Raw genomic sequence first — 13,675 nt, forward strand, 5'->3', positions numbered from 1 at the left:
AAAAGTTTAAGAAAAAGAATGGCTCTAACATGCTCAGTGAAAAGCAGAGTTCACTAAATTTGATTTCAACAGAATTCCTGCTCAAGCTTGAATATTCTCAGTGAAAAGAGTTACACAATTTTGGCAAAGGCACAGAATAGAGTACATTTTACTCAACCCTTAATCAGAGATAGGGGTCCAGTTTTTACTTTCAAGAACACACACCATATACATTGGACCAACTGACTGTGCCCACCGGGGACTTGATCGGACCTTTCACTAATGATTTTGTTGCTGAAGACATACTAAGGAAATTTTCTCGCGAAACTGGCAGTCTCCTTCGCAGTTGATATTGTTCATCACAGGAGCTTGCGCTTCTTGCATCAAGACCAAGTAAAAATTTAAAGAATTTTCAGTGAATAGTCCTCCAACAACGTCCAGAGTTAATAATATTTTACTTAGTTTCTAAAGGCAGAATATCTGGCAGTGAAAAAATACACGCAATATATTTTTCGAAAAGGGGCACTTCTCCATACTTTTCGCAAACAGGGGGGGCCTGTGCCCCCGTGGCCCCCCTGGCTCCGGCGGCCCTGCATCACAGTGACATCAAACCCTGCCCTTTCTTTATTCTCATTTTGAGGATTCACAACAAAATTAAAAAGTCTGTTTATACCTTTGTCATTATAATTCGGGAATACACTGTTTACTTTAATGCCAACAACAGACCATAGGCCCAAGAGGCACAAAAGTGGTAACCATTTTTTGTCATCGGAGTTTCCTTTCGCTTCTTGTAGAATACACTTACATAAACTATCATGTTCTGTTCTTTGAAATGCAACAGGTGGAACATTGCTCATGCAAGCCAAGGCGATGGTGCTTTTTGACGGGAAGCTGTTTTGGATCTCTTCATTTTGAGAAACAGCAGCTATATGGGGATGTTCTGCATAGTATGAGCAATGTAAACGAAGCTCTATCGACGTAAGTATCCGAAGACATCCGCTATAAAGAAGGCATTGTACAAACAGTTACCGTCAGCTGTTGCTCTGAGGGTGAATTAAGAAGAAAATGACATTTTCTTTCTGCTTATTAGAATACAACTGCAATATGAATTAAAAAAGAAATCTAGAAATATTTATTAATTTTACAACTACTTTGCTATGACTAAAGCAGAACTTACACAACCTAATAATTCAAATCGCGAAGTTGAAACGGTTACAAAAATATCTAATCTTAGATTTACATGTATTTTAGTAAATTATTTTGTTGTCTTTGTTTTGTTCTGTTTTTTACTTCTGTTATTAGCTGCTTGAAGTATACAAAAGTTATTTGTAATAAGGCTTTGATAGAAAATGAAATCCTGAAATTCTGATGAGCTTGCAGAGGATCAAATTGTCGATGAAAAGTACAGCTATTTTATAAGCACCAGGTAAATTGCCTTCAATTATGCTTGTTATTTTCAGAATTATAGCCTAAAAAAATGCTTGTTATATGCCTGTTTTTATACAATTCAGATTATTGGAATTTTTGTCTGCTTTCATATCTTTATGTTTGACGATCACGGGACTCAGGTCCACGGAACAGTCGAATAGAGAACATTGCATTACATGAATGGAAGAACAGATGTACCGGAGAGAAAATTTCAGCCACACATTTTGGGCAATATTTCTTGTGAATAAAAAATTCAAAGCTAGGCTAAATAGATAACAACACTCTTCAAAATGTAGTCTTCGAAACATTTTCAGAGAATCAAATGAAGGATTTGTGACGCAAAAAATGAATGAAAGTCAAAGAGGCATTCATACGTACAAGTAAGAAAGTTTCAACTTCTCTTGTCACAATTCTCCATTTGTAAAATTTCACCGTAACTTCAAAGTTCATTAAAAACAATTATTTATCTCAATGGTTTCTTGTTTTCAAGATTCTTGTTGATATTTTCATTTACCAATCCTGACTTTCGCAATAACTCTTCTGCTTCCTGATCGAGCGGTATGTTATTCCATAAAGCACGCCTCTGACCCTCCTCTTTCAACTTCAATTCTAATTTCCGCGAATTATTTCAAAAAATTATGTCAAATCCCTCAATACAAGTCTTCAGATTCTCATTCTCCTCCATGTTTCATTCTGTTTCAGTTACGACCTATCTCTATTCTGTGTCATTACCGTGCGTTCACGATTTGAACTTTGCATATCGATATTGAATATGCTTTTCAGCCACCGGTTTTTTTTCGCATAAGGGAAACATATGGCCACCGGTTTTCACAGGTTTTCAGGAAACAATAGCCACCGGTTTCAGAATTGAAGCATAGATAGCATACTACAAGCTGTCGCTTGAGGTGGCGACTGATTTCCGCCAGTGGCGGCTCTAGCCTGGGATAAATGGGGGAAGGTGTGTCCGTGACCCCCCTTTTGGACCACGCCCTTCTCACATGTTGGAAAAATTTTCGTCCGGAGGAAACACCTCTTTTCTCTCATCATTTAAATGTGACGATCTATATAACGTACATGTATGATCTGTGAGATGAACGAACTTCCGACACCTGAATCTAATAAGGCTCTGCATTTTGCTCCGTTTACATTGACTACAACAATTGGATTACTCCTTGTAATGAGAGAGAAGTAAACTGAGGAAAACCAATATCTAAGATAAGCACATTTGTGGCTTTATTCAACAAAATTCGTCTTAACTCAAATCAACGTAAACAAGGTAACATACACAAAAGGAACGAACTCAATAGCAAACTCAATAGCACGCATTCTATTGTTGTAAGATAAAGAAAGGTTAAGGTCATTGTCTTTCATAACACTCCTCTTTCCACTTTGGCTAAAAGAGCTTGCCCAGCCTTCTTGTCACATCCATCTTTACCATAGGGGCAGACTGATGTTTTACTAGTATTCATATGTAGTTAATTGGTTTTATCATTGTAACTGACAAACATGGCATTTAAATTGCCCCTTTTTTGCCCATGAATTATCACAAAGTAAAGAGGCCAAACATGATATACTGTATTTTCTTTATAGAACGCCGCAGCGTTTATTACAAATTCCAAGTTTGCATGCAGCGTTTTATAGAGGGCTGCGTTTATAAGAGGTTGACGTTTATCAGAGGTTGACGTTTAATACATAATGAAAAATTTGTCAACTGAAAAATGACAAGAAAAGTGTGATGAAAAAAGATTAAAAAATCTATTTCTCAAAAACACATAATAAAGAATGTGTGAAAATTCCTTTTAAAGTTCACAAAAGATGTGTTCAAATTATAGAAATGCATAGGAATGTCATTATCCCTGTCTTGGTCAGAGTCCTCGTCTCTTTGACACTTTCATGGCTCTCAAAGAGTAATCATATTAACTATTCATATAAACTTTCTTGTTTGGTGTGTTTTCTAATGAGTACTGCTTTTCAAGGTGTGGCGGTGAAAAGAGGGCAAGGTTTATCAAAGGGTGGCTTTTATCAAAGGGCAGTATTTTTTACAAATGGTGGGCTGAAGGTGCAGGGCTCAATAGAGGACAGCATTGATCAGAGGGTGGTGTTCATTAGAGTAAATAAGGTAATTAGCTAAATGTATGAGCATTTATTTTCTTTGCAGAAAAGCTGAAAGTCGTTGTGAAGGGAAAATTGATCATGAAAGAATGTAGAGCCTCGTGGTAAACAAAGCATTGTTACTGTAAATCTGCATGAACATTGTTATCATTTCTATTATGGGTCCGGTTTAACTTCGTTTAGCAAGCCTGGATTTATTTGTTATTATATAAAATGTTTCAGTCAATCGATTAATAACGGTTAAAGGACTTTGAAAAGAAATGGTTCGATCATCTAGTATCTCAATTCTCATTCTATTTACCATTTGTTCGTTTTGTGGACGGGACTTTGTTACGTTAGGCCGACATCAATGGCGCTGTAAACGACAGTTTCACAGCAAAGATAATGGAACCGACGGAACAAACCAGGTCAAATTCTGTAGTTATGAACAGTCAACAATGTATTATATGCTGCTGTTGCAAGTCCTGCAAAGGGATCAAAGGCCTCCGCATTCATCAGAGAAATTGTAAGGTCTTGAATGGGCTCGGCGAAGAGCAGCTGCAGGAAAAAGTAACTGATGATGATCTGGATACCAATGACAACCCTGATGTGCCTCTTGAGGAATATTTTGAAATAAAGCCAGGAATTCGCTGACAATTCTTTTTCTGACAATGAATGGTTACTCGCCAACTCGTATTTTCAATCTGCACTTGTAGATGTGTCCCTGAGTGAGTCATCAGTTGACAATGTTACCAGGTTACTGATGGATTCGATTTATGATTATTTTAGGGACACATGTGGTGTAATTGAAAACTGCAACAAAGACCTGTCTACAAAATACAAGGACCACTCAATTAAAATCATGAAAAAACAATTAAAGGCTCTTAAATATTCTAAAGCCCCCATTCTTGAAATTAAATACGTATCTGGACTTATTCGAAAGAAAGCTCAAGACAAACATTCTACAAACAAATACTTCTGTTAAATGAAAGTAAATTAGTATGTTGTTGCGACTTAAAAGCCTCTATTAGGTCAGATAGATACTCTCGCTTCCACCGTTTACTGAACTGCCACAACAATCCAAAATGATACTTGGCACGTTTAGAGAGTGTTTCGTAAGTGCTGATTATTTCTCCAAACCTATCACTTGGTCTCTCAAACAAATTTCTTCCATTAATCATAACCTTCAGTATCATCGAAAATGCACGTTAGTGGCCTCGAATTGATAACCCCTTCTATCTCAACAAGGATGGTGCATAATTCAACATGACTTAACATAGCTCTGCCTACGATTTTTAAAAGGCATCGTCTTACACTGCGGACTAAGCGTTCCTACATGCCTCCTTCCCATGGACTTCTTTCGGGAATAAATTTCCATCTGACATCCTTTGATGCCAGAAAACAGCTTAATTTAGGACAAAGCAACACCTTTCTTACTTCCTTGGACATGGCTTTAAATGTTTTAGCATTGTCAGAAATCATTGTCTCTGGTAGCCCTCTCCTTGCTGTGAATCGTCTAAAAGCTCTAATAGACGACTGAGTATCCAAAGATTCTACAACTTCTAAATGAACTGCTCAAGTTGTGCCGCAAGTAAAGAGACAAATATATGACTTGATGGTATTTTGGCCTGTTAAACCTTTAGTTATCAACGGTCCAGCAAAATCTACACCTGTATTCGTAAAAGGGGCACAATCAGAAACTCTTTCTAAAGGTAGATCTGGGGTAACATTAAATATAAATGGTAGACCTTCGAGTTTCTTACAAGTGGTACATTTGCGAAATTGTTTCTTGACCAGCTCTCTTCCCCGAAGCACCCAATACTTTTGGCGTAAACACCTCAACGTTTCTCCAATTCCATTATGGAAAACTAAATTATGGGCTTCCTACACAACCAGTTCCGAGTATAAATTGTGCGCTGGTAATAATATAGGGCATTTACCCATAATTGACGCGTTACGCAGACGTGATCTACACCTAAGAATACCATGCTCATCTATGAAAAAATTAAGCTGATTTACGTTTGATGGTATCGCTTAACTATTCTTATTTGACTTGCACAACAAGAATTTTAGTTCTTCCTTAAAGACCTCTTGTTGATTGTCTCTTATTAGCAACATTTCTGCACATTTCATTTCGTCTGCACTTACCTCTTTGTCCACTTGCTTACCACCTGATTTGCTGATAATAATCTTTAATTGAATAACCGAAGGTTCTGCCTTATGTATGTCATCGAACCGCAAGAACCGTAAGAAATCTCTGTCGGATTCGTTAATGCTAATTTGATGGAATGCCTATTGAATATCCGCGGTGATACCTAAAACGTGTGACCTGAAACGCATCATAGTGTCAAAAAGAAACGGCATAAAATTGTCTCCAAGAGATAAAAGGTCATTGAGAGAAGGCGTTTCTTTCGTTTCTTTTGCACTGGCGTTGAAAACTATTCTAACCTTTGTAGTATCGTGATCTTGACGCACAACGCAATGGTGTGGTAGAAAATGGCAATTATCTTGTTCTTTACCTATCAAATTAACCCTCTCAATTATACCTGTTTTAAGTTGTTCTTGAATAATTGTATTATATTCCTCTAACAATTTAGGGTTTTGTTGGGGATAAGAACGGCCAAAGTTTAAAATGCAAACGAGACTTTTAAAAAATGTATTTATGGAACATGCGCAGTAAGGTTCGGGAATGCCAGCGTTTTGAAGGGAAAGTTTGTGAAACTTCTATCTCAACGCAAAGTGAACCGAGGAGCGATTCTAAGCGAGTTAGGCATCAATATTCAACAGACGAGCAAGGGAAAAAAATGTCAATTGACCATATACTCTTACAATTGTTCTTTATGCCAGGATGCTGTCAGTCTGCATTAGGCCTGTATCGCAGCTACGCACCAGAATCGGAAATTACCACGAGGAAAAAATCACTACGTGGAAATCAGATGCACCTTTGGTTGAAAATCCCATTGTTTTGTTTTTGAAAGCCCCTGGAAATCTGTTTGTTTTCTTGGAAATCTCGCACTTCAAATTCTGATAATAATGCCCCTTCTCCTTTATCTATTTTTATTTTTTTGAAACAACTGCTTTGCTGCAAATTGCATGGAGCAAGAATCTTTGTAAACACGGTATCCAGATTTAAATTTTGTGCTCTAAAGGACCCTGAGTCCCACATACAGCTAATAACCTGATAATTTTTTTATATTGGGCAGGACTATTTGGAGTTGTTGCACAAAATTGTTGCGTATGTCTTTTTCTAAATAAACTCCTCGTGTCAAGAAGCATTGGTCTTATGCAAATGGCAAGTTCGTACAATTTGTTTAAAGGAAACATTAATTTGGTTACTAGTTTTTTTGCAAAGTATGTCCATAAGGTAATCTAAATGAAACCCAATGTTTGTTATTTGTAATAAAAGGGAAACCCCAGTTGATTGCCAATTGCACCAAGTACAAAGTAGGTATTTGGCAAAATTTCAGAAAAATATTTTGCTGTATCAATGAAAAAAACAAATGAACTTAGAAAGTTACCATGGGATGCATGTCCACAACTGTCAGGATATATTTTGCATTGGTCAAAGTATTTATAATTAATTTGATTTCCGACAGCAGTGTATATTTTGATTTTGTTGATTCAATGCATTCTTTTCTGACCTATAAATAATTTGATTCAACATTGATCATTCATCACTGCATAACATCCTTTTATAACTACAGCATGGACTGCACCATAACTACGGTTTGTGCAAGTAGTGTATTTTCAATAATACTCTACTACATTTCCTTTATAACTATTTGCTGAATGGGGAGTAACACTACGGGCAGCACCCCTCCCCCAATGGGGGCCTATTATAGGTTTGCGGCTTCACGGCTTGGATCCTATTTTTACGTGCGGCCTCCGGATTTAAACATGGTCTATCTACGGACTGCAGTTTCAACAAAAGGTGCGTTTTGCGTCTTTCGGTATAAATTCGCAACGGTTTACGGCTTCTATAATACGGTTGCGGCATTCAGATGAAATAACGGTCCGCTACAAGGCTTTTCACTTTACACCAAAGGTTTTGAAAAGAGCTCCATGTCGAATAGGAGTAACGTAAGAATGGACAAGCTACTGTCAGTTATTGCTGTCAGTTTGAAAAAAAGAGGGAGAGGAAATGTAAACAATTGTGCCCATACCAAAGAAGTAGAATAACACAGTGATACAGTGTAACTGGCACCTCTATGGCCGTGTAAGCAGGGCCTTACTTCCCACTGGGCCAAGAAACAAATAGGATCCCCAAGAAATATTCGGGAGTTTTATATGGTGTCATAGGGTTCTTTTACACTTGTCAAATATTTTCGAAAAACATTGTCTCCGCAAGGCGAACAAAATATCTACGTACTGTTTTCAGAATGATTCATGGGATGGTCAGTCCCAATTAATTCATAATGAAAGGGGTTGACGTAATATTCATGACTAGGAAATTTTCAGAAGATAATTTTACAGACAAGACAACTAGATGTAACTACTGAACTGGATATCATTGAAAATATTTAACAATGAATAAATCATGAATCCTATTGTTGTGGATATGGCCTTGCAAAGCGAGCTGGGCCAAGGTGGCAGTTAGCCCCAAGAAATTTTGAAGGTTGAGGTTATATATGGTGTCAGAATCTGCTCGTAAGCATAAGGGGCCGCGCAACATATTTAAAAAACAAAATTACAACAAACTTGTGCTTTAACAGGTTTTTTGAACCAAGCTTTACATTACTTATCACTGCGCGAATGCACAACCTTTACATGTACAAGCTGCAAAAATTTATATAGCTGACTCTGTCTCATATGAAATGTCATAGCATCCTAACTTCACGAAAAAAGAGAGGAATGCTTCTACACAACCTGATACAACTATCAAGCAATTTAAAATCATCTAAGGTCTTTGCCAAAAACTTTATACAACCTCTCATGTTACCTCCTTACATTTCCACTTATTTTCTGATAGGAATTATATGGGCAGAGTTTTTACAATCACGTCCTCCCGCTACGAAAAGATCAAAATAAACAAAACAGAGTTCCTTCAATGGAAAAGAGGACGTTATTTGAAACCTTTTTGATTGTATTAGGAAAATAGCAAAGATTTTAGAGGATAGGGCCAAGAGAAAGGAAGTATTTAAAATCTTTATAAATGAATAAATAACATGTAACTTCTAACATGTGAAGTGAAAACATTGGATTATAACGATGATATGGTCAGCGAAAACATTGAATCAGATTTTATAATTGAAGGAGCACAAAGACTACTGTACCAAAGAAATGGTCTCCCCTGTGGAGCAAAACCAATTTCAGCATTTATGGAAGTGTTCCTTTTTTACTCACAACTCCCAGCCTTTCTTATTAGTCCCGATATCAAGACTTTGTCCCAATCACTCAATGTGAGAGATTTTGTCCCTATATGAAGAGAAACTATCTAATTTTTTTGTAAAGGCAAAATTGCTTCAAAAGGTCCATTTTTCAGTGAACTTTAATCACTTATACTCAAAATGATTTTTCATCCTTCTACGGTAACCATGGTGCTGTCTCGCGTGGTAAATCTGTCGAGACGTTTTGTTAAGATTAAGGATGTATAGTTGTCGATAAACAATTGAGCAACAAATTCTAATTTTTCACATGCATAGCAATAAATGTATTTTTCGGCTCATGTATTGGATTTATCTAGCTGCAGAGGCAATGTTTTCAGCTTTCAATTAATTTTTCAATAACTCATGAAATTGTTTCTTTTTCTAAGAAGCGAGAAAAATGATACAAGGACGGGTCGACTAGCAAAAGAGACTATCTTCCTTGTCGGCTCAGAGTCAGGGCACAGTTTGGATGCGCAGTGAGGTTCAATAGCCGATTTATTCAGTAGAGCTTGAGTAGGGCTAGCTTATTTTCAAATTTTTAATCTATCCATATGATTCAAGGTACACACTTTTTATAAGAAAATAGTCTATAAGAATATTAAGGCTCTAAATCGCTGAAGTTTAAGAATAGTTAAAGAATAATGCAACGCTCAAGCTTCATCAAGAATCAAATTTTTGGTTTATTTGAGTTTTGTTCAAAACAAGAAAAATGCGAGTTTTAATAATTAAAAAATGTTGTGGCTCAGCAAAAATTAGGTATTCCAGAAAAAGGTGGGAGTGAGAAAAATACTTGGGTACAGACACGTTGATGTGTCAATAGATGTTTAAAAATGTTTGGATTGATACAACGATAGCTTGCTGCGAAATATAGTGAGGACCATTAGAAACAGTTACTTCTTATTCCCCTTTTCTTCGTGCCGCCAAAAATCCTTCAATGTTGAATTTATTTCTTGATCGTTCAAAGTTTCAGTATTCTCATTAGGATAACCCTCTAAAATGAGATTTGAAGAAACACATGATAATTCATAAGTATTGTTACTGCAAACATTACCAGATAAAATCCAACCTAATTTACTCTTAAAAGCAACTGGTTCATTAGGATTACCACGAATGACAACTCCCTGAATAAACTGAAAATATGAGTCAAGGCCTATCAACATATCAATACGCTTAGAATGCTTAGTTTCAAAACAGTCAGCCAATTTAAGGCCTTGCAAAGGGGAAAATTCCCTACACTAACGCGCGAGGATACAGGGATGCAAATAACGCTGTGGGTGAGAGCACTGACTGGAATAACCTCGTTATTTTCTACCTCGACATTTAAACTACAGAATTTACTTTAACTTTCGTGTACTTATCTGTTGCCGAATGTATTTAGATCTATCGTTTCAGACGAGTCTGCTGGTAAGTTCAGTTTCTTCCTTAGGTCTTCAGACACGTAACTCCTTTGGCTGCCACTGTCGAATAACATAGTGATTCTTGTCTTCTTTGCACTGTCTTTTCCATAAACAAATGCTGATGCAGTCATCATAAGCCCATTTTTTCTTGATTTTGTGGTTGCGGTCCCCTTGTTTGCGTTGAAAATTCTGAAAAAGAAGGTTTGGTGATTTTGCCCCCCGCATGTTGCCCGTTGGCCTTTATTCAAACAGCAAAAACAAACTTCCTCCCTTAAAAAATGATCGCCTTTCTCTCTCTTACGTCTGTTATTGTTGAACAGTTTAATGACAAATGTTCCCATTTGCAAAATTGTGCATACCCGTGAAGAATTCTTCAAACTTCGGTTTGCAGTGTTCGTGATGAATGACTGTGTTGTTCCTACTGGCTTGGATTGGGAAACAGATGTATGTTCTTGAGGCCTTCTGTTTGAAATCGCTGCCTTTTCGCTAATTTCTCTTGCAGCGATTTCGTTACCAATAATCTCCAAAATTTCGTCAATCGACCAGATTTCTTGAGTAATTTTTCGTGCGATTTGGGTAGTAATTTCTTTTGGCATCCTGTCCATGATTATTGGAATTAGAAGACTACCATAGCGTTCAGCGGGCATCCCAGATGGCAGGCACATTTGCATTTCGATGGACTGTGCATTCAAAGCTCTGCCAGAATGCGGGGAGGCTCGTTATATCACCGGCGAATCGGGGTAAACTAATTTTCGGCAGTTTCAAACCTAGGTATCCCATTGATGAATGCGACTGAAGACTTCCGTTAAAGCACTGGTTTGTAGTGATTTCTGCTGCAGAAATGCCTGCCCTTACTGGCGTCAAAATTGCAGGAACAGCTTTCGCTTCTTCATCATTTCCAACCCGTGTTGAAATTGAAGTGTATCTACCCTGCTTAAAATGTGCAATTTTCCTTATCTATTTGCTTGATGCTGCAAAGTTCCAAAATTTCGTCGCTTACTCGTCTCAGATAGTCTTGCTTTGCCTTAAGCAAGTCCGAAATTGACTGAAGTCGTGAGAGAACATCAGGCTCTGTATATGAATTTGACCGAGTTTGAATGATTTGTGTAACTTCTCCTTGTAGTTTAGTTACAACCGAACGATTTCCTCTCCGATAGGCTCGATTCCTTGTGAGCTGCCAATCGATTTGCAGCTCTCCCGTGGTATTTTCTTTGGTATTTTCAACCGAATCCGATGTTGCCGACGGTGTAGCCATGGTGGTACACCCTGTTACACTCCTTGCCCCACGTTGGGCGCCATGTTGAGAAGTTTGCATTGTGGATCAGAAGTGCAAAAGGAAAACGTCTGTTTTGCAGCTTTAGCGTATATATTTAAGCATAATTATTTTCTATTGGATTACATGTCGGTTACCGCTGAATCACAACTACACTCTGATTCTGTCAACAAAGCGTGGCTAATACATGACGAATACAATGTCACGTGACTACGCCCAGAATATGACGTACTCTCTTCAAGAGTTTGTTAGTTGATTGGAAAGATTTATCGTTTGTAGCTACAAAACTGCATCTTTTAAGTTCTTGATAACGTGTTCCTTTTTTTACCCCTTTTTAGAACTGCAACAAATTTATCCCCTGCCTGCCTGAATGATGCCGCAAAGTCTTGCAAGTAATGTTTTTATTATCATGACTAAGCTGTAAACTTCCTCAATGTATTTTCGGCACTACTTGCGAGAATCGTTTGTTTATTATTTTGCCCAATGTTTTGCGTGTAATTTTGTTGAAACCAGGCAATCTTGCCCCTGTCATGAATAGAATTATCCAGGTTCTGCACCTAAACGATTTAAATGTTCCCTATTTTTCGCTGTATTTCTAATCAATGAAAAAAATGCTTAACTGAATTTATAGTTGACGATTTAATTTTGTTTTACACAATTTGTAGCTTGTAACTAGCATTTGTTGTTAGGAAAAGTTTCTGTACTGTCGTGCATTTCCATTATGAATTTCTTGACCCAACTGACCCCTCTAAGTTGATCGACATGACAAACGTGGCGAGTTTCAGAATGCCAGTAATTAACTCGCCATCGGTAGGTGTGAGCACCACCCAGAAAGCATTGTGAGGGCGACGGCTTTTAAATAGAATTTGCCTGTCCCCTAGTTAAAATCACTTCTACTTTTGAGAGCATTATAGTATTTATAGATATCATTCTAGAAATCATTTCAAATGACTTTCTGCACTAAAAAAATACACTGAAAACCGGTGGCGAAAAGGGTTCGCTATACCCGCCGTGAACGTGTTTCTCTGAATTTTTTACCTCTTGCGTGCTTTTGTGCAAAAAATAAATTGGATTGGCTGCATTTCTCGCTTAACACGAACAATTTAAAATGATTGATGTTTCATTTGATGAAATTACACTAAAAAATGGTTGATTACTGCTAGACCCCCGCCGCGAACGGCGAATTTCTACCTCTTTTTATGGTTTTGTGCTGAAAAGAAGCTGGATTGTTACGGTAGATTGTGCCTGCATCATTTTTGGAAAGGTAAATGAGTCCTTCTAGAAACCATTTCAAATGACTTCATGCTTATTTGGGTGAAATTACACTAAAAACCGGTTGCTAAAGGAGTCGCTAGACCCGCCATGAAAGTCTTTTTTGTGCTTAAAAGAATATGGATTGGCTGTATCAAATGATTTTGCGCTTATTTCGACGGAATTACACGCTTAAAGGGGTGGCTAGACTCTCGGGCAAACGTTTTTTCTGATATTTTTAGAAATCATTATGACTATCGACTTTCTTAAAATGTGCTTTCATCAACCATGGAATAACATCTTCATTATTATTTTTGTTCTTCATCTAGATCAAAAAGCGTTTCAAGCAATAATTATGACGCAGACGTGATTCTCAGACCTTCGAAACAATATTCATGGCATTTATGCTGGCGTTAAATCGAACAAAGAAACAAGAGGAGAAAATGACTTGATCTATGAAGATTAGCTGTTGTCAATAAATTGTATTTTGTTAATTTGTTGTTGGAGTAAGAATCCTTTCTGTTGCACAAAACATTGGCTGTTTTCTATCTTTCAATTTCTTAGTTCTTTGTTACTGCAGTGTTTCAAAAGCTAACTGTGACGAAGATATGATACCTGAGTCTCAAATGAAAAGAACAGTGTGATAATTTAAATTCTTTGCAGTTTAGATCTCGAAAAGTCACCTTTTTAGGATTTGACATACTTTTACATGTCTGAACAAGCACCACAGACATGCTACGGCTAACAAAATTTTGTTGTTAGAAAGTTTTAACATTTGATTCAGAATAAACAGGGGAGATTTGAGGAAGCCCGCAATTATGTTTAAACCAGAACCACGAGTCAACGAGAACTGAAGGAAGTTCTATAGTTCACGTTGGATTCACATTAAG

General features: G+C 37.3%; 1 long non-coding RNA gene across 1 annotated transcript; it reads left to right on the forward strand.

The window, feature by feature from the left end:
- Positions 1-2,434: 2,434 nt before the first annotated feature.
- LOC148958480 (uncharacterized) lies at positions 2,435-13,468 on the forward strand. The gene is made up of 3 exons (XR_016144650.1): positions 2,435-3,526; positions 11,873-11,926; positions 13,115-13,468. It is a non-coding gene; the product is annotated as an uncharacterized LOC148958480 (long non-coding RNA).
- The last annotated feature ends 207 nt before the right edge of the window (positions 13,469-13,675 follow it).

Source organism: Rhopilema esculentum, chromosome 15, assembly GCF_057945365.1.
Source record: "Rhopilema esculentum isolate cy_ngs chromosome 15, ASM5794536v1, whole genome shotgun sequence".
In the NCBI taxonomy this organism is placed as follows: Eukaryota; Metazoa; Cnidaria; class Scyphozoa; order Rhizostomeae; family Rhizostomatidae; genus Rhopilema; species Rhopilema esculentum.